We start from the raw sequence: 19,317 nt of genomic DNA on the forward strand, positions 1-19,317 counted from the left end.
TGACCATCAGGGTTCTCTCCACATCTGTCATGTCTTGCTGAGGTGGCTACTAGATTCAGTGGATAGAGCTCTGGAATCAGAAATGTCTGAGTCCAAATTCTGCTTTCTAGCAAATGAGCAAGAACAAGCCATTTTCCCATCTATAAAATGGGGATGATAACAATGGCATTTATTCACAAGGCTGTAAAGAAGAAATGAGGGAATATATGCAAAATGCTTTGCAAAGCTTAGGGCATTTTAAATTGCTATATATAAGAGAGGTATTGCAATTTGAAAATTATATTCAAGAGGAGCCATAAAAAGGACTGGGAAACAGGAAATTTCCTCCATGATAACATACTCACAGAGGACTTATGGTTCTTTAGAATCCTATAATCAGAGAACTTAGCCTTTAGTAAATAAGAAGTTATTTATAATAGGAAGCTATACAGCTATATGACTCATCCCATCCATCCCTGATTTTATTCACACTAGCTCCATGGTTGATTTGAAAGAATGTTGTATATCACTTGACCTAGGAATAGTTTGTGTTATCTCAGGTTCCAATAGTCCTTAAAATCTTTAGCTTCACTTTCCTAATTTTTAACCTTAGAGGGTTAAACTAGATGGTTACTTCATGGTCTAATTCTGTGGTCCCATGATATATAATGGACAAACCAGGGTTTTGCAGAAGGAAAAGATTAATATTATCATCTATATTCTTTCAAAATGCCTTTCAATTTATGATCAGAATATAGTTAAATTGTTTGATCAATAGCAGTTTGAGCTAATACCTTCAAGAAAAGATTTTCCAAGACACTTTGATTCATTTGTAGGGTATCATTGTGAGCTAGAGGCCAATGAACTTTCAAAAACAGCTCCAATATTCCCCCTTAACTGCACTCATTGCCTCACTCAAGTCTTTAGCTAATTTGACCTACTGCTTTTCTGCCCACTCACTGCTCTGGATAAAAATACACAACATCTATAGTTTACCATTAATGTAAAATGTATCTTAGCATGTTGTAGAGCTCTCACTTGATTGACTGCCTCCAGTCTTTCCTCATTCTCCCCACCCTCAATCAGCCTTGCTCCTGAGCTGTCTTTCTTTTACTTTGCAACACTCTCAGAATCCGGGGTGACAAAATTGGATAGATGATAGGCAAGTTATTTTGTTTTGTTTGAATGATGCAATGGCACAACTTTGGCATTCTGTCTATCAGAGACTGATTTTGAAATTTTAAAAAAAAATTGCTTTAAATTGGAAATATCTTCCTGGGGCACGAGCGATAGGCTGATGGCTGTACCTCTAAAATATAAAGTTTATATGATAATCAGCTGGGGAAAAGAATAGAGAAAGCTTGATATGAGAGAGAGAGACAGACAGAGACAGGGAGAGAGATAAAGAGACAGACAGACAGAGATAGGCAGAGACAGAGATACATACACAGAGAAACAGAGAGAGAGAGACAGAGAAAGAAAGACAGAGAGAGAGAAAGAAAGAGACAAAGACAGAGAAAGAGACAGAGATACAGAGACACACACACAGAGACAGAGAGAGAGAAAGAGAAACAGAGAGAGAGAGAGAGAGACAGACAGACAGACAGACGGACAGACAGAGACAAAGAGTCAGAGAGAGCCACCAACAATAGCCCTGGAAAGCTTGCTTGCATCAAATAAACTAATTGTTATTGGGGTTATTTTGAAGTCAGTGCCATCTGGGATGATCTAGGAGCTTCCTTTTATCTCTGCTTCCAGTTTATATCCATTGTAATGGCTGTCTGAGTGAGAATTAGGGAATGGGGGAAAACACTAATCTTTAACCTCATAGTCTAGCTGCTCTAGCTAGGGTAATATCTTTATTTAAATTGGTTTGTAAATAAATTCTTAGCTTGGAAGTAACTTCTGGCTTCCTTTGAGAATCGCCTGCCTTTTTGCATTCTTGGAGACAATGTTGTTCATAGCTTACATGTCTACTAGCAAATGTGGTTTATTTTATTTTATTTTTTCCTTTATTTTTTGTCTTCTTGGGACTAATCGAGAAGGGAAGAAAAAAAAGCTTTTGTAAAAATAATTCACGTTTATGAGATTCATATTGACAGAAGAAAAGAAATCTTAAAATCTACTTTCTTTAACACTAAGGACACATAAAGCTATGATTTATGAGACTGAGAGGGCTATGTGTATAAAACAAACAAGAAAATGAAGTTGATATTCCTAATAATGAAGCAGGTGGCATGTCTTTTCAAAATCCTATTTTAGCTGGGCAGTGATTTGCAATGAAAGCTGACATGTTCATTTTTGCCAGGCTTAACAGCCCCCAAGGCCTGTTCAAAGTCATCTGGAAAATGGAAAAAAAAAAAAAAAAACAACAACCATTTTTCTAGAAGCAGAGTTTTTGTGGCTCAAGGTCCAGGAGCCAAATTTCTTTTAAGAAGGTTAGTTCAATTTTTGCTCTGTTTATGAAGAAGCATTTTAAGTGTCGTGATAAGCTCTCAACCAAAGGGATCATTTAAGCAATGATTGTAAAATATCTCCATAGCTAATGTTTGGGAGGATATGGGTACCAATGGTGAGGTGAATGTTAGAGGTAGTTTCCTATCTGTAAGTTTAGTTATTCAGTATGACATGATTTCATTAGATAGAAAATTTAGTGACTTGGTATAAATAGCAATCGATGTCTCTGGTATCAACTGTAAAATATTGGGCCAGGTGACTAGAATGTTAATAATCATGAAAATGATGAGCATATGTAGTGCATTAATCATCAGGGCACCATTACACAATCATTCTGGTAGAGTTCTGCAGGGTTCTTTGATTAAATATATTTGAATAATCAGAACCAGAGCCGGGATAACTGCTCTTTAAAAGTAGTTTCACACTAGGTCTGTGCTATAATTCTTTTCTCATTTGAACAGAAACTGATTTTAATACTTATGAATATTTGAGAGTTCTACTTGGTTTTTTTTCCTAGGAAGAGAGCTGTTACAAAATTGATTTTTTCCCCTTATGTAACATGGATGGTACAGAGACTTATTGGGAAATCTGGCCTTGTTGGGGACAATTCATTTGGTTGCTAATATTTAACTCACCTGTAGGAATTCTTTATGATTTTGATCTATTATCAGCACTGTTTGCATGATGAGTATTTGTATCAATCCTGTGGGCATCACTTGAGATGTGCTACCAGTAAAAATAACTATATTAAATGCCTTCTTGTGGAACAGTAGCAAAACAAGTCAACTTTCCAAGTGAAGAAATGGATTTTCAAAGGACCCTTGGATATATTCAATTGTCCTCAGTGAGATTTCCTGAAAAATATTTCAGAATGAAAGAGAATGAAGTTCTTTGGTAGAACAAAAATCCTATCCACATATTTTAAAAAGGAATTTAAAAAGAGAAAATTCTGGAAAAGGGATTTTTAACTGGTTGGATATTAGTAAACACAACATTAAACTTCAAGAAATATACTGCTAATTTGGAGTGAGCATTTATTTAAACAATCACAGCATGCAGACAAATCCAGAAAAGATGATAAAGTCTGAAATTTTCAATATCCTATCACTAGAACAGTTGGTCACAATATTTTCTCCACAGTACAACATTAAATACACTGTAATTGATGGTGACAAAATTTCCACAGACTCATCCTTACAGACAACAAGAAAGCTTTTGAGTATCAGATTAGCTGATAAGAGAATTTATAACCAAATGGGATGCTTAGGTAATGTGAAAAATGTTGGGTATTCTGATTAGCATGTGAACTAATTGCAAACAGATACAGGCCAAATTTCAGTCAGAAGGGGCCACTTTGTATGACTTAGTAAAGTATTTGCAAAATTTGATTTTTATTGGAAAAAGGCCCATTACAGGTACTTTCAGAAAGGCTCATGTATTTGTGGTCACATGATTCCATTTGTACAAAAACTATATGGTACTAGTTAAGGATAAGAGAGTTGTAGATATTCAAAGCTTCTAGCCATCTCATTTGTTATGAAGAAGCATTTATGTATACAAAGGACAATGTGCTCTGAAAAGAACTCTATAGAATGGGGAATATCTTAGTATCTATAGACATGTACTCCAGACACACATTTTTTAGACCTTTCCCCCTTAAAGTAAACAAACATAAAGAAAAATAGGGTATTGGATGAAATCTAAATATAGAGAAATATCTCTGCTTTCTAGCTTAGAAATTATTAGTTGAGACTTGTAAGGTTAGAATATTGTCTTTCCTCAGAGGTAGTATACCTAAAATTTGGATAAACTACCTATTTAGATGATATTACCAGGAGTATGGTCTGAAAATTGTGTGCTTTTGCTTTTGGAAATTCCCAGAGGCAGTTGAAAGACACAAGATCATTGATTTAGTGCTGAAAGGAATCTCTGGCTCCTTTCACTTCAATCCCCTTATCTTACAATGAAGAAACTCAGAGTGGTTGACTTTCCCATGATCACATGAGTAGTAAGCATCAGAGATGGGATTTGAATTTGGGTTTTATGATTCCAAAGCAAATGTCCCTTCCCTTTTCTCCATTATCCTATGTTACCCCCTAAACCACTTAGAAAGTTAGGGCATCTTGAGGGATGTGAAATGCTTTGCTGAAAATCTAAAGTATACTCTGCCTTCAGTATTCCACTTGAATTCTACCAGTCTAGTTATCCTATCTAGAAAAAACACAATGGAGTTACTTGTTCTTGACGAATCCTTGCTAGCTTTTAGCATTTATTTTGTAATTGGTAGAAAAAAATCCTTTAATAATATGTTTCATAATAATATAAATTTTGCCAGATATAAAAGTTAAACTCACTGGCTTCTCAGACATAAACTTTTTCCTTCATTTTGAAAACCAAAGCAGAATTTGTTGTTCTCCAGGTCTGTGACATGCCTCCCGTTCATTGAGATTTTTCAAACCAACTGACAGTGGTTGCGCTATCCCATCTGTCAATTCTTTTAGCACTTGAGCTGTCCAAGTCTGAGAACTTGACGCTTAGAAAGCCCTGGTATACTCTTATCCACTTTCTATCTTTCAACTACCTTTTAAATCTCCTTCTCTCCATACACAGAGATCACTTTGAAATCATGAAAATACTCCCTGGTTACTATAATAGATTTTGAGAAGACTCAAACATCCATCACTGGGGGTCAGAGGTGAGGATAATGGTTATAGAATTTTCCCTGATAGGGACATTAGAGATGATACAATCTAACCCCCTTCATTCTTTGGTCCAAGTTTTCAGTTTTCTCTTTTTAAAGTTCAAGTTGGACTTGGAGCACATGGAAACTAAGCCTTGTGACATTGCTTCTTCCTGACTCATTTACTCATTGTTAGTGATTTCAGGAGGATTTTTTTCTTCTCTACTGCCCCAAAATTTTGCTCTTCATCCAATATCATCTGTCATCTGATTGTTAATAAATGCTTCTTTGAGCCAAGTACTGTGCAAAGAATTTTACAAATATTATTTCATTTGTTCCTAATAACAGCCCTGGAAACTGAGCTAGAAGTTGTGACTTGTCCAGTGTCACACAATTAATAAGTATCTGATGCTAGTCTGAGACAGCTTCCTGAAGAGTGTAAGATTCGAACTGAGTCTTGAAGGAATCCAGGGAAGCTGGGAGGCTCAAGTTAAAAGGAAGAACATTCCAGGTACTAACAGTCCTAAAATGCTTGAGAAATGATGAACATTTGTAAGAAGCACAGTCTCTGAGGAATTACTGTTCCATCTACTTTTCTTCCCTCCTACACAACCAAAATATCATGTTGATACAGAAATCAGAGGATGGGAAGCTCCTGTTGGACTGGGAACAACAAGTATGAAGAGCCCCAGAATAAGGAATTGAGAGGAAATCTATGGATTGAGCAAGGCAGAAAATAACCAAGCATAAGATGGGAAAAAAAGATAGGTTTTTCTCCCTCTTTATCAGGAAATCATTCTAAGAGAGAAGAAAAGGGTTTAGAACAAAACCCTGACATACATTCATATATAAAGGGTGGGAAATGGATTATAATATGCCAAAGGCTACCATGAAGGAAGAGCAAGCTGTAATGATGGGACCAAGAGAGAGATGGATCAGCAGATCTCAGGGAAGAGAGGGTGGCCATCAGTGTCCTATACCATAGAGAAGTCAAGGATGAATGCTGAGAAAGGCCATTTTCTCTCTTTCATCAACACCTTTCAATCTGATGTTTAGCCTTGTCACTCAGCTGAAATTTCACTCTATAGCTTCAGTTGATGTCTTTGTTGTCAAACATAATGGACTTTCTTAGGAAATTTTCCTTTTGGAATCTAGAGATTATTTCTGGGTTCAAGGTCTTTCGTTGTAATGAATAATATTAATAACAACAATACTGATAACTGACATTTATATAGTACTTACCTCATTCCAGAAAGCACCCTAAGCCCTTTACAAGTATTATCCCAACAATCCTGGGAGGTAGGTGCTTTATTGATCCTCATTTTAAATATGAGAAAACTGAAGCATGCAGAGGGTGCCCATGGTCATTTAAAGCCTTATAAATGTCTGAAGCTAGATTTGAACCCATCTTCCTGGTTCTGGTTCCAGCATTCTATTCACTGTTCCAACGAGCCAATGCCCCAATTGTTAGTTCTTTCTCCAACCGATTTCAAAATGATTTTGTACTGACTTTTAAGATCTCTTATTTGATTACCTCTTTATATACAGTTTCCTCATAATAGAATGTAAATTCTTTGAAGAAAGGGGCCGTTTTGATTTTATATTTATTTGTATTCCCCAGTGCCTTGCATAATCCTGCATATACTGGCCATTTAAAAATAATTATTAAATTTTGTTCAATTATTTTAGCTTTAGTATTTAATACCTCCTTTCCTTTGGCTGGAGGGCTGGATAACAAAGCAAAAACCCCTCCCTTTCTAGAGAGCTGAGAATTGCCATCTCTTCATTTCCCACCAGCTGCTTCCACTGGGTACTATATAATACTTCCCTTCCCCCTCCACCTTTTCAGCTTCCTTTTGTGTAATGTCACCCCCCATTAGATTGTAATTTGCTTGTGCACAGAGACTGTCTTTCTTTTTCTTATTTGTTTCTTCAGCATGCTTAGTTTGGTGCCTGGCACATAGTAGGCACTTCATAAATATTTATTAATTATGGTTATGACTAAAAAAATCTCTAATATCACTAGAGAATTCTGAAAGGCACATGCTTTTCAAAGAATAATTTCCCTTTTATATGACATGAAATGGAATGTTATTCATACCCTGGCAACGTACCACCCAATTTTCTCCTCACAACAGCCTCTTTTCTTCCACCCTTCTGCACACTATTGCCAGCTGATGAAACTGTTTATTTAAAAGGATTCCATTTCTAAGTCCATTACTTTTTTCTTTATGCTTATAAAGCCCACAAATTATTCCCGCTACAGGTTTGCTTTCTTGTTGAAGTGACCTCTGTGTAACTGAGGAGGACTTACCCAGCTCTGCAATTCTGTGACCGACTTCCTCCCTTGATTGCCTGATGTCTGGAATAATAACTACAATTCTAATAGTAGAGAGAGTGCCTCTACTATTTAAGATGCTATTAAACCTTGGTCACGCCATGAGTTGAGGCTGCTGATCACTTCTAACTACAAAAGCCACAGTCACGGGAATAAGTAGTGCTTGAACTACCAAAGTCTATTGTTTCCCAGGGTTTTTTTTTTTCTTCCCCCCAAAAACAAAGCAGCTCACAAAAAATATGAAATGAAAAATGAACATAGGAAAATAGGGGTTTCTACATAGCTTAAAATGATGATTAGTTAAAATGGCCATACCAACCAAAAAATGTAAATGTTCGAGAATGTGCTATAGTGTAAAGAGTCCCGGATTTGGAGTTGAAGGTCAGGATGCACATCCCGGTCTACTACTTTATATCTCTGTGGCTTTAGCCAAATCTCCTTATCTCACTACCTCATTTTCCTCATTCTTATGTTGCAGGGATTTTCCCAACTGACCTCTATTGTTCCAGTTTTAAATCTTTTGATCTTTTGATGGGAATGGTTCTCAGATCAGTTTCAAAAAAGATTATAATCACAATAAAGATCATAATAAAACTCCCAGGGGAGGAAACTCCTTCTTCTCTGCAAATGTTAGAGAATTATCTACAGAATCAAAAAGCTCTAAGAAGTCATGTGACTTTCCTAGAGTTTAGTACATGAGGGGTGGAATTTGAATATAGTTCTTCTTGTCTTCAAGACAGGCTCTACCTACAGTACTATACTGACTTGAGGTAGAGATGAAAATTAATACTTACTCCCAACCAATTACTTTGTATTTGCTTTCCATGCATTATTTGTTATTAATTAATTTATTAATTTATTTATTTATTTATTTATGTGTGCCCAAGCACACAAATAAATTTATTTTCTTCTACATAAGAATGTGAGCTGCTAGAGGACAGAAAATATATCAGGTATAGGAAGTATAATGTCCAACACATGGTAAGAACTTAATGAATGTTTTTCATTCATTTATTCATGTTGCCCTTGAGCCTCTCCCCATAGAATGGAATTTCTTTGAGAACAAAAAATATTTCATTTTTGCCTTTGTATCCCCACGGTTCTGAGAACTAAATAAATAAGTACTGGGTAAATGAATTACATTATTTCATCTAGCTTGTGATCTAAGAACTCTCTTGCTTGGTGATAAAAAACAAGCACAATAACTTACATTTATAGAGGATTTTACAATTGAAAAGCAGATTGGTGCTAGAGCTCCACATTTCTGTAACCTGTTCTATGTGTGGGCTGGGAGAGAATACAGGCTTCAGTTGAACTAATCCTCTATTTAATCTGGAGACAAAACACCAGGTCTGTTCAGGCAATCAACAGCTTAGCATCTGAGTCAAAAAATAAACATGAAGTATGTATTGGAGGTCATTGGGAAGGTCTTTAGGGTAGTCCTGTAGTCTGGGGAGAAGTACTAACCTTATATTCCAATGTCAAAACTCACTACAAAACTCTGACAAGGAGAAAGAGCTTTCTAATGAAATCCTATTCAATCCAACAAGAATTATGATTACAAATAACCGTAGCTAAAATTATAGTTTGAATTATACTTAAAATGACAATGGGATTATAGTTATGAATTTATAACTAGGGTAGAGCAATCTAGCACATTGAAATTGAGAGTACTGACTGTACTAAAATTTGAAGAATAGAAAAAAATTGGCTTAGGACCTTATGAACAATTTGGTAACATAGAATCGAATGAATGAATATATGAATGACAATATAATCTATTAAGTGTTTTGTGTTAGATGCCATGCTGAAAGCTGAAGATACAAAGACAAAAGTGAGATGGTCCCTACCCTCCAGTCTTAAATAAAGGGAGATAATGCAATCATATGCATAGTATCAGTGACTAAGCATACTTTGATATGATATGTTTCCCAGATGAACTTCACTCAGTTCTTCCTCTCCACCTCAAAGTTCCTAGCAGGACCTAATGGTATCTCACAGTCTTGATCTATGGAAACCAGAGTGTATTCTTTAACTCCTTTCCTGGACCACATTTGTTTAAACAATTTCATCTGAGGATCCATTTCATACTGTATGTCTAGAATACTTTTTGATCTCCTTGTCCAAGACTCCAAATGACTAGTCGTTGCTCTTACTCCCAATGACAATCATTAACCTAATTATTTAATAATAGCTTCAGCCTTATTAATTAGCATTATTAATACATTGCTTTAAAGTTTGCAAAGTGCTTTATGTATGTTATCTCATTTGATTTTCACAATAACCTGGTGAGACAGTTGTTATTATTATCTCCCCCACATTTTAATGGTGAAGAAGCTGAAGATGAGAGAAAGTGATTTGCCGGGGAGTCACACAGGTAGCTTTTGAGGATCAGATTTGAATTCAACTCTATCACTCTCTCCCATATGCCACTTAACTGCCTATAACATACAACACACTGTACTAGGTCCTGGGGATAATGGGAAGAAGGAAAACAAAGCAAAGTATCTGCCCTCATAATCCCTATAAGGCTATTTCCAATAACATGAGTGAAAGTGGGGACTCTTGGCCAAAAGCTGTAGCCATTTCTCGCCATTTGCCTTCTGCTGCTTCTTCTTCTCCACTGGCCAAGTCTCCAGCCCATCTCTCAGCTTCTGGTCTTCTAACTGTTTGCTTCCCATAGTGCCATCATGTCTTAGCTATCTCCCTGTTCTCTTCTTGGATCAGAAGCTCTTTATACCTATATTCTCTGCCTAGCTGGTTGTGTCCCTCACTGCCACTGGGGTCCTGAGGGATGCTCCCTTCATTCCCTGGTGGAGTCCTTTCTACCGGAAGCTATTTTCCTTTTGCACATGATGTCCAATGCTATGGCAGCATGAGAAAGTTCCTTTGGTAGACATTTCTATCTTTTTCATATCTACTCATGTTTCTGTTTATCAGACTGTGTCTTCTAATCCTTTTTTAGGGTTATTTTTGCTATGTGCAGCATTTGAACTTCAGGGGCAGGGAAAGGAGTGATAGAGGAAGATACAAAAATTAGGTATCCTCTCTATTCATGGTAGAGTGGATAGGGCTGCTAAATTAAATCGTAAAGTGTGGTGTTCTCTTCTTTTTTTATAATACGATCATTCTCTCTGGGAGCAGGTTTCTTGGGGAGGTTTTTTGGAGGCAGCCTTAGTTTCGGTTCAGATACAGCCTCAAATACAGCCAGCTGATAAAATCCAAAAATTTATTTTCTCCTTCCAAGTCTTGTCTCTTTCCTTGGGCCCGGTTAGCTTTCTTAGAGGCCTCTCTCCCTCTTTGGTTCTAAGAGCTCTTGCAGCTTGTCCTTTGCCGCCTCCACTCACTCCTGGCTCTCAATCTCCCAGAGTGCTCTCTGGCCCTGAGAGCTTCTTGCTTATATGCTATACACTGAGTACATACCAATCATTATATCACTGGGAAACATTATTTGTTGTAGGATTAAATCAGTTCTAAACTAGATTTAAACATCGGCTCCTCAATTCCACTTAGCACCTTGTTTCAAGTTCTGGCCCATAACATCTCCTTGTAGGATCAGATCAATTATACTGAACCATGCTAAATTAGATAATTATTGTCTCTATCAATTCTAATGACTTAATGCTTTGTAAGGATTCCAATAATAAAGTATGGAACAAGGGATATTATAACATAAATACATATGGATGTGTACATATGTCAATATCTCATATAGACATATGTGAAATATATTTAATATGCATGTATATATGGACAGAAATTTTGTTTCCTTCATATTATATTTAAATACCTAAAACAATAGAAATTAGAATTGTAAAACTCAGACACATGTTAGGGAATACCTATGGTCAATACCCCCACCTAGTATATGCAAATTCTTCATAACATTCATGACAGATGATGAAACAATCTCTGTTGTAATACATTCCAGGACAAGGAACCTATTACTTTTTTTAGACTTACTATTGTATATTTGAATTATTTTAATTATATTAGGTGGAAATAGAAGTTTAAAAGATGAATTTTCCCCTCATTATTAAAATCTGATATAATAAAAGTCAAATAAAGTAGCACAAAATCATAATGATCAAAATTAACACAAAACTAATTAAATTGTGGATAAAAAAATATCAGCCTGTGTATAGCTATAGGAATATGGATTATGGGCTGCCAGAAACAATTTTGTTATGTTCTTCCTTAAGGTAAACTTTGTGGATAGTTTGCATGACCTTGACACTATTTGTCAGGAAAATTATGGCAGATGAAAGGAATTTGTTTATTCCATGCTGACTATCAAGTGGGCCTGGTAGAATTCCAGCTAAAAGGAAACAAAATTATCAAAAAGGGTGACTTTACCTGAGGGGCTCTCCTTTGTACTGGCTAGATATGCCTGCAAGCCTGGCCCACAAAAGAGCTAAAATAACCTGTGGTATATATGTTTGTCACAAGGGTGATAGACACTTTCATTGAGAAAGAAGACCACTAAAAAATAAGGCAACAGTACCAGAGTTGAAAATATCCCAGCAAAATCTGAACTCAGCATTAGAGAAACAGCATGAGTTATCCTTTTAAATAGAGAAGAATGGTACTTGAGATGAATAGAACAACAATGAGACAAAGTTGGTAGCCTCAAGGTACCCTAGAGAGAAAAACCATGATGACCATTATACTAAGGTTATGAGTCTTCCAGTGAAAAAATTTTTTTCTTTCACTAGAATGGGGATCTTTTGGAAATTGTACCCCTTTTGTGCATGGGGAAACAAAGAATACTATCTGGTTGTTTACCTTGTTCATCTGTTTGATTAAATTTTTTTTCTTAAAATACATATTATCTGACTTGGTCTAGTATAAAGGGATATATTGGTGGGAAATTAAGTTATGATTTTGAATTATCATTATGCATTACATACATTACAGCATTATGAATGCATATGTAAGAAAGTCATATCTTTGATTGAATCCTTAATTAAACTAAATTAAAGTAAAGTAAATACTGATTTATTTAAACATAGTATTATAATAGGCTTAATACAAAACCTAATGTTGGAGTCAAGAACATCTGTGTTCTCGACCTGCCTCTGGCCTGTACTAACTCTATGGTCCTGACCCAAGTTTTTAAAGTACATACTAGTAAAGTTACTAGTTGAGAATATGGTGGCCCTCTTCCTCCCTCTCTCCTTTCTGCCCTCTCCCTTTCCTTCTTCTTCCCCCTACCTCTTTCCTCTTCCCTATTCCTTCTCCCTCTTCTCCAAATTTCTCTTTCCTTTCCCTCTTTCTCTTCCTTTCATCCCTTTCCTTTTCTCTCTCCTCCCTTTCCTTCCTCCTTGCCTTTTTCCCTCTTCCCCTTTTCTTCTCCCATTTCTGTTCCTTCTTTCTTCTCCTTTATTTTTCTTTATCCCTTTCCCTTTCTTTCTTCTACTCCCTTCCTCTTTTTCTCTCTATTTCCCTTTTCTTCCCCCATTCCTTCTCCCTTTCTCCCTCTCCTTTCCCTTTTGCTAATCTTCCCCCCCCTCACCCTCATTTCCCTTTTCACTCCTTCTCTTCTGTTCCTTCTCCTTCTCTTCTTCTCCCCTCTCTGTTTCCTTCTTCCTCTCTCTCTTTCATTTTTTTATTCTCTTGTCCCTTCTCTTACCATCCCTATTTCTCCCTTTTGCCTTCTCTTTCTCATTTGCCCTTTTTCTCATTCTCTCCTCTTCTCTTTCCTCTTCTTTTCCACCTACCTCTCCCTATAAACATGATCTTTATGCAAGTTTCATGTGGAAATGAAGAAAATGCTTCTTCCAATGATTATATAAAAATACTGAACCTCATAAAAACTTGAGTTAGAAAAATCAACAAGGGAAATTCTTAGTCATAATTACTAAGCAGAACAGAGATAGTAAATAAAATATAGTATGTATGTCTTCATTTAGCTAGGGCAGTGTTAGTGTTCATGTCACATTCAATAGGTTTTCATTAAATTTACAGAAATTTACCAGATGTTTGTGTGTATGGGGGTGGGGAAGAAAAGCAGGAGAGAAAGGGAGATAAAATGGGAGAAAAGAAAAAGGACAGTAAAAGGAAAGAAGGAAGGAATGAGAGAGAGAAAAAAAGAGGAAAGAAAATAGGAGAGGAAGCAGGAAAGGGGATAGGGTCAAGGGGAGAGAGAAAGACAGAGAGAAATTGAAAAGAAGACTAAAGACAGACACAGAATCACAAATAAGCTTTAAATTGAAGTTAGGACCATTCAGGCTGACTGTCAGGACTTGACAAGAATGAAGGACAATTTTTGTCCCAAGGAAAAATCATTAATAATTACCTTTGTTCTTTCTCTAGCTTTATAAAAAATTGCTTCTCTTTCTAAGCCACCTTTTCATGGTAAAAAAAAAAAAAATGCCTGACATGTATGTTTAGCTAAGTTTCCTCTCAGGATTCATGCAATGTCATCCCCCCGGTATCACATTGCAACCCCCCCTCTCATTTCTTAAGAATGCTTATGTGTGTCTATGTTATCTTATTTGAGCAGAACTATAAGGCATAACCAAATTAGTCCATCAAGGAAACAAATGTGTGAAAAGTACATACCTTTTACTAAGAGTCTCTGTTGATGCTTGAAAATCCAGGAAAAGATCCCTGTGAGTCCACTGAGGATGCTTTGAGAAAAGTGGGCCAGGGGCCCAGAGTTTAAATATACCCATTGGCACGGAAGGTCCAGTTCTGCAAAAAATACATGGCCCACAGCCCATCCTTAGACCTGATACAGCAAAGTAACAACAAATACAAGACTCTAGAAAGAGATATCAACAAAACAAAAAGAGGAAAAATCAAATAATTGGGATAGCCCTTTCCTTTCTTTATACCACACAATTTATATACCTAAAAATTATGGGTATCCTTAAAGATAGTTGAAAGTATACCTTACCTATCTCATTTCCTTAGTTGCTTTGATTAGAAATAATTTATCTCCTTACAAATTCTAGCAATCATTGTCTAACCTTCAGAATATGTTATATTCTATTATTTTCTTGGGCACAGATAACTGACTTGCATCATATAGTTCTGTTCAAGTTTGAGGTCCTGTCTATTTCATATTTGGATAATTTAATTTTAGGAAAGGGGCAGAAATTTTTGAGAGAAAATCTGAGAGAGAAAATATAGTCCATGGGCAAATCCAACCTGAAATTGATGAAAACAGCAGCTTGAAGAAAATTGTTTGAGAAAAACCATCAACAATTCTGTAAGGATCGAAAGAAGGTATCCCTGGGGGTGGTGGGGTACTTACTGAGGGCAAAGATGGCCGAAATATTGTGTTTCCTGGAAGCTGATTTGCATGACTACTATGAACATGTTGGTGCTGATAACTGGAAAACCCTGATAACTAAGAATCAAAGATGAAAAACAGGCATTTATGGTGCCTATTTGTGATTGTTTTACCCTAAGATCATGATAAACCGTATCACCAAAGAGCCTGCTTTCAGGAAGGAATCAGTCAATGAATGCAGAAATAAAAGGCTGAAGAAATTGAGGAAGATGGAAGCAAAGGAAGGCCCTGCTATGCCAGTTAGTGGAGGAAGAATCAAGGCTGTCTCCTGCTTGTTGAAAGGAGGTGGCTCCAGTTGAGTAGATGGGCTCCATGAAAACAGTTGTTTCTCTCAGGGAAATGAGAGGAGAGCTTAGCACTTCCACTGTTTCCTTCTTGAATTGACTCCAAAGAGACAAACTCCTGCTGGGAGCTGAGCTGATTGGAGGAAATAATAAATTATTTATTGGCTGTTAATAAAACTGGGGAGAAGAGAAGCTTATCTGCCTTGCCATTAGTATAACTTGATAGAGGAGAAATTCTTCAGAACCACTCAACAAAATCAAACCTTAAAAGCTCTTCAAATCTTAAGCTTGGGGAAATTGTTTTTGATAAAATAACGTAATATTACCTTCAAGATCAGCAAAGGAGATTCTCTAGCTAAAGCTAGCTGGTGGCACAGTGAATAAAGCACAAGATCTGGACTCTAGAAGACCTGAGTTAAAATCTGGATTCATATGCTTAGTTGTGTGACCCTGAACAAGTCACTTAATCTCCATTTGCCTCAGTTGGTTCAAATTTAAAATAAAAAACATCATTCCTAAAATAGGTATAATAAGGATCAAGTTGAGATATTACAGTGCCTGCCTTATAGTAGGTACTATATTAATAGCACCCCTCTTCCCTAATTGAGCAACCAATGAACAATGAGATCTGGGCAAGTTTACTTTTGGTGTAGACAGTTCAGCAAGGAGATCAAAGATGTCAAATCCTATTTTATTCAGTCCAGAGTCATGATTTGTCCTGGGTCCATGAATTCCTCTGTTCATGTGCCTCCCTGTTAGGTTTGTCTAAGTGTGTGCTTGTTTTCCCTTATGGGCACTGTGTGCATTCATGGGAGATTATGAACCTAGTATCACGGCTGTTTTGTATGATTGTGATTACATATTCACTATTTGCATTCTGGTTAGCAAATGTTTCATGATTAAGAGGGAATGACATCATCTTGACTGGTTTATTTAAATGGAAGCACATGAGTAAAGACTCAGGGACAATTGTAAATATTGGAAGTAGAAATCTTTGATACCAGGTTTATTTCTAAAATGGAGCCTAAGAAAATATAGCCCGTGGGCAAATCCAACCTGAAGTTTTTATGAACAGTCAGCAAGTTAAGCATATTTTTTATATTCTAAAATAAAGTTTTATTGTATTTTAAAATGTGGAAACCATTTTTAGCTCATATAAAAATCAGCAGCCTATGGGTACAGTTGTTTGGTGACTCCTGCACTAAGACTGAGAGCACATTGCAACTGTTTGCAAAGTCTCCAAACTCCTAATAAGTTTGCAGTTTGGGTGACTTAGCCATCCCTGAGAAAAGAAAAGTGGAGATGAATAAATATGAACACCCAAGCCAGACATCTATATAAGAAACAAGGATTCTAGGCTAACTGGAGAGACCTCTGAGATTAGCTAATCCATCTACCTTATTTTAGAAATAAGGATATTGATGCTTAACTCTTGAGGTAAAGTGGTCTGCCTAGGTTTTCACAGGAAAAAGAAGCTTAGCCAGGCTTTGAACTATAGTTTATTGATACCAAATCCAATCTTCTGTCTACTATAAAAGATCTGTATTCCATCTCTTACAGCAAATGTTTATTCTTATTCTTTTAGCTCTTAGGTGACAGACCTGAATCTTATGCTTTAAAAAAATCTTTCCCAGCACCCTCGCATAATATTCTGAATATAGTAGTCTCAATAAATATATTTTCTGTAAATAGATAATAACCACTAGACTGGGCTATGCCAATCAGAGGTCATTCTAAGCAGTGAAGGACAGAGAAGAATAGAAGAAGGTCTTTACATCATCTTTCTCAGCAAATCCTGTAAAATATCCTCTTTAATAATAAACAGTTGTCAAATATCTCTCTAAAAGTTTCAGGAAGCAGTAATCTCAGAGAAGCCTTAATGGGTTTCTCCTCCTTGCATTTCAAATGACTGAATATCTTTTTTTGCTACTTGAGGATAAAGATCCAAATGACTGGCTTTAGTAGTTTATTTAAAAAAAAATACATGGAATGGTTGAATTGGAAGAAATTATCTAGTTCAACATAGTTCTATCTACTTGGGGAGTCATACTCTTACATGTAGATTCTTTCCAATGAAATTCATTTTGATGAAATATTTCTGAAGGTGTCAGGATTTGGGGACTACATTTTTTCTTCCCTATTTTTTACGTTTTTATAAAAAACTGGGTTAATTAAATTAAATTACTTTTGGCTCATGTAGTTTTCATTATGATTTCTTGAAAGATAGTTCTGAAAAAACAGGCTTTGTTAAAGGTCATCATGATTCAAATGGAGCTATTTGAATATGCTTTTGAACTTAAACTATTCTGGCTTTCACTGATTGGCCAATAATATGTTCCCATGAAGTCTCACTTGTTTGTTTCTTGTTTGAGTCTTGATGACTCTCTGAGGGTCTCGCCCACCAAGATTAATTCTTTTATGAAGGTAAACTAGGCCATTATTGAGAACTGAGAGAAAGACCTTAGTTTAAAAGGCAAAGGTCTCTCACTGCATTGGGGCCATCACCATTCATTTTGAACTATGTCTTGCCATTGGATTCTGATGGAAAGAGTGACTTTACACAGCCCTGCCTCACTAAAATACAATTCACTTATAAGTCAAGACATCACTCTCCTAATGTCATTGGTCCCTTTGAGAACTAAGGACAAACAATAACAATCTGTGAATTGGAAGCAAAACACCTTTGAGGATGGATAGGATGAAAAGTGAGAAGGATAAAAAGGGGGAAAATAGAACAGAGGTAAATACACAGGTGGGATCATGATTGTGAAAAAATGTAACAGCAAGTTTCTCAGATAAAAGCCTCATTTCTCAAATATATACAAAACTGAGGCAGATTTATAAGACTACAATTTATTTTCAAATTGATTATTGATGTGAACAAGCAGTTCTCAAAAGTAGTAATCTAAGCTGTACATAGTCATATAAAAATGATCTAAACCATTATTGACTAGAGAAATGCAAATTAAAACAACTCAGAAGTACTACTCCACACTTAGCAGATTGGCTAATATGACAGAAAAGGAAAATGACAACTTTTGAGGCAAATATAGGAAAATTGAGGTTGTTGGTAGAGTCATGACCTTATTTTATCATTTAATTTTATTTTTTTAAACTTTTATTTGTTTTTAAATACAACTTGCTTTATGAATCATGTTGGAACAGAAAAATCAGAACAAAAGATAAAAACCATGGGAGAGAACAAAAGAACAGAAAAAAAACAAATATAGTATGTGTTAATTTACATTTAATCTCCATAGTTCTTTTTCTGGATGGAGATGACATTTTCTGTCCAAAGTTTATTGGAATTAGCTTGGATCGCTGAGCTTCTGAGAAGAACCAAATATTACATAATCTATCATCATACATTCTTGCTGTTATTGTGTACAATATATTCCTGGTTCTGACCATTTTTGTTCAGCATTAGTTTGTGTAAATTTTTCTAGGCCTTTCTAAAATCAGCTTGTTCATCATTTTTTATAGAACAATAATAGTCTATTATCTTCATATACAACAACTTATTCAGCCATTCCCCAGTTGATGGACATCTATCATTTTCCAATTCAGACTTGTTCTAATTTGCATTTCTCTAATGAGTGGTGATTTAGAGCATTTTTTTCATGTGAGTATAGATGTTTTGTTATCTGAAAATTTTGTATTCTTATCTTCTGGCCATTTATCAATTGGGAAATTACTTGTATTCTTATAATTTTGACAATTAGATTTTAGAAATGAGACCTTTATCAGAAACACTGGTGGTGAATTTCCCCCCTCAGCTTTGTATTTCCTTTTTAACCTTGTTTCTGTTTTGTGGTTTTTAAGATAAATTTATAAACTTATGAAAGTTGACTTGTAAATTTGTATATTCTTTGTATATTTTAGAAATTAGACTGTTATCAGAAATACTGGCTGTAAAAATTTTCCTCTCAGCTTTGTACTTCCTTTAAAATCATGTTTCTTTTGCTTTTGTTTGTGTATTAATTTAATGTAATCAAAGTTTTCCATTGTGCCTTTCATAATGTTCTCTAGTTCTTCTTTGGTCATAAATTCCTCCCTTCTCCAAAGATCTGATAGGTAAATTATTCCTTGGTCTTCTAATTTGTTTATGATATAATCCTTTATGTCCAAATCATGTATCCATTTTGACCTTATTTTGGTATGTGGTGTGCAATGTAGGTCTATGCTGTATTTCTGACATTATTTTCCAGTTTCCCCAGCAATGTTTGTCAAATAGTGAGTTTTCATTCCAAAAGTTCAAGTTTGGGGGTTTATAAAATAT

The sequence above is a fragment of the Antechinus flavipes genome, chromosome 5, assembly GCF_016432865.1.
Source record: "Antechinus flavipes isolate AdamAnt ecotype Samford, QLD, Australia chromosome 5, AdamAnt_v2, whole genome shotgun sequence".
Taxonomy (NCBI): domain Eukaryota; kingdom Metazoa; phylum Chordata; class Mammalia; order Dasyuromorphia; family Dasyuridae; genus Antechinus; species Antechinus flavipes.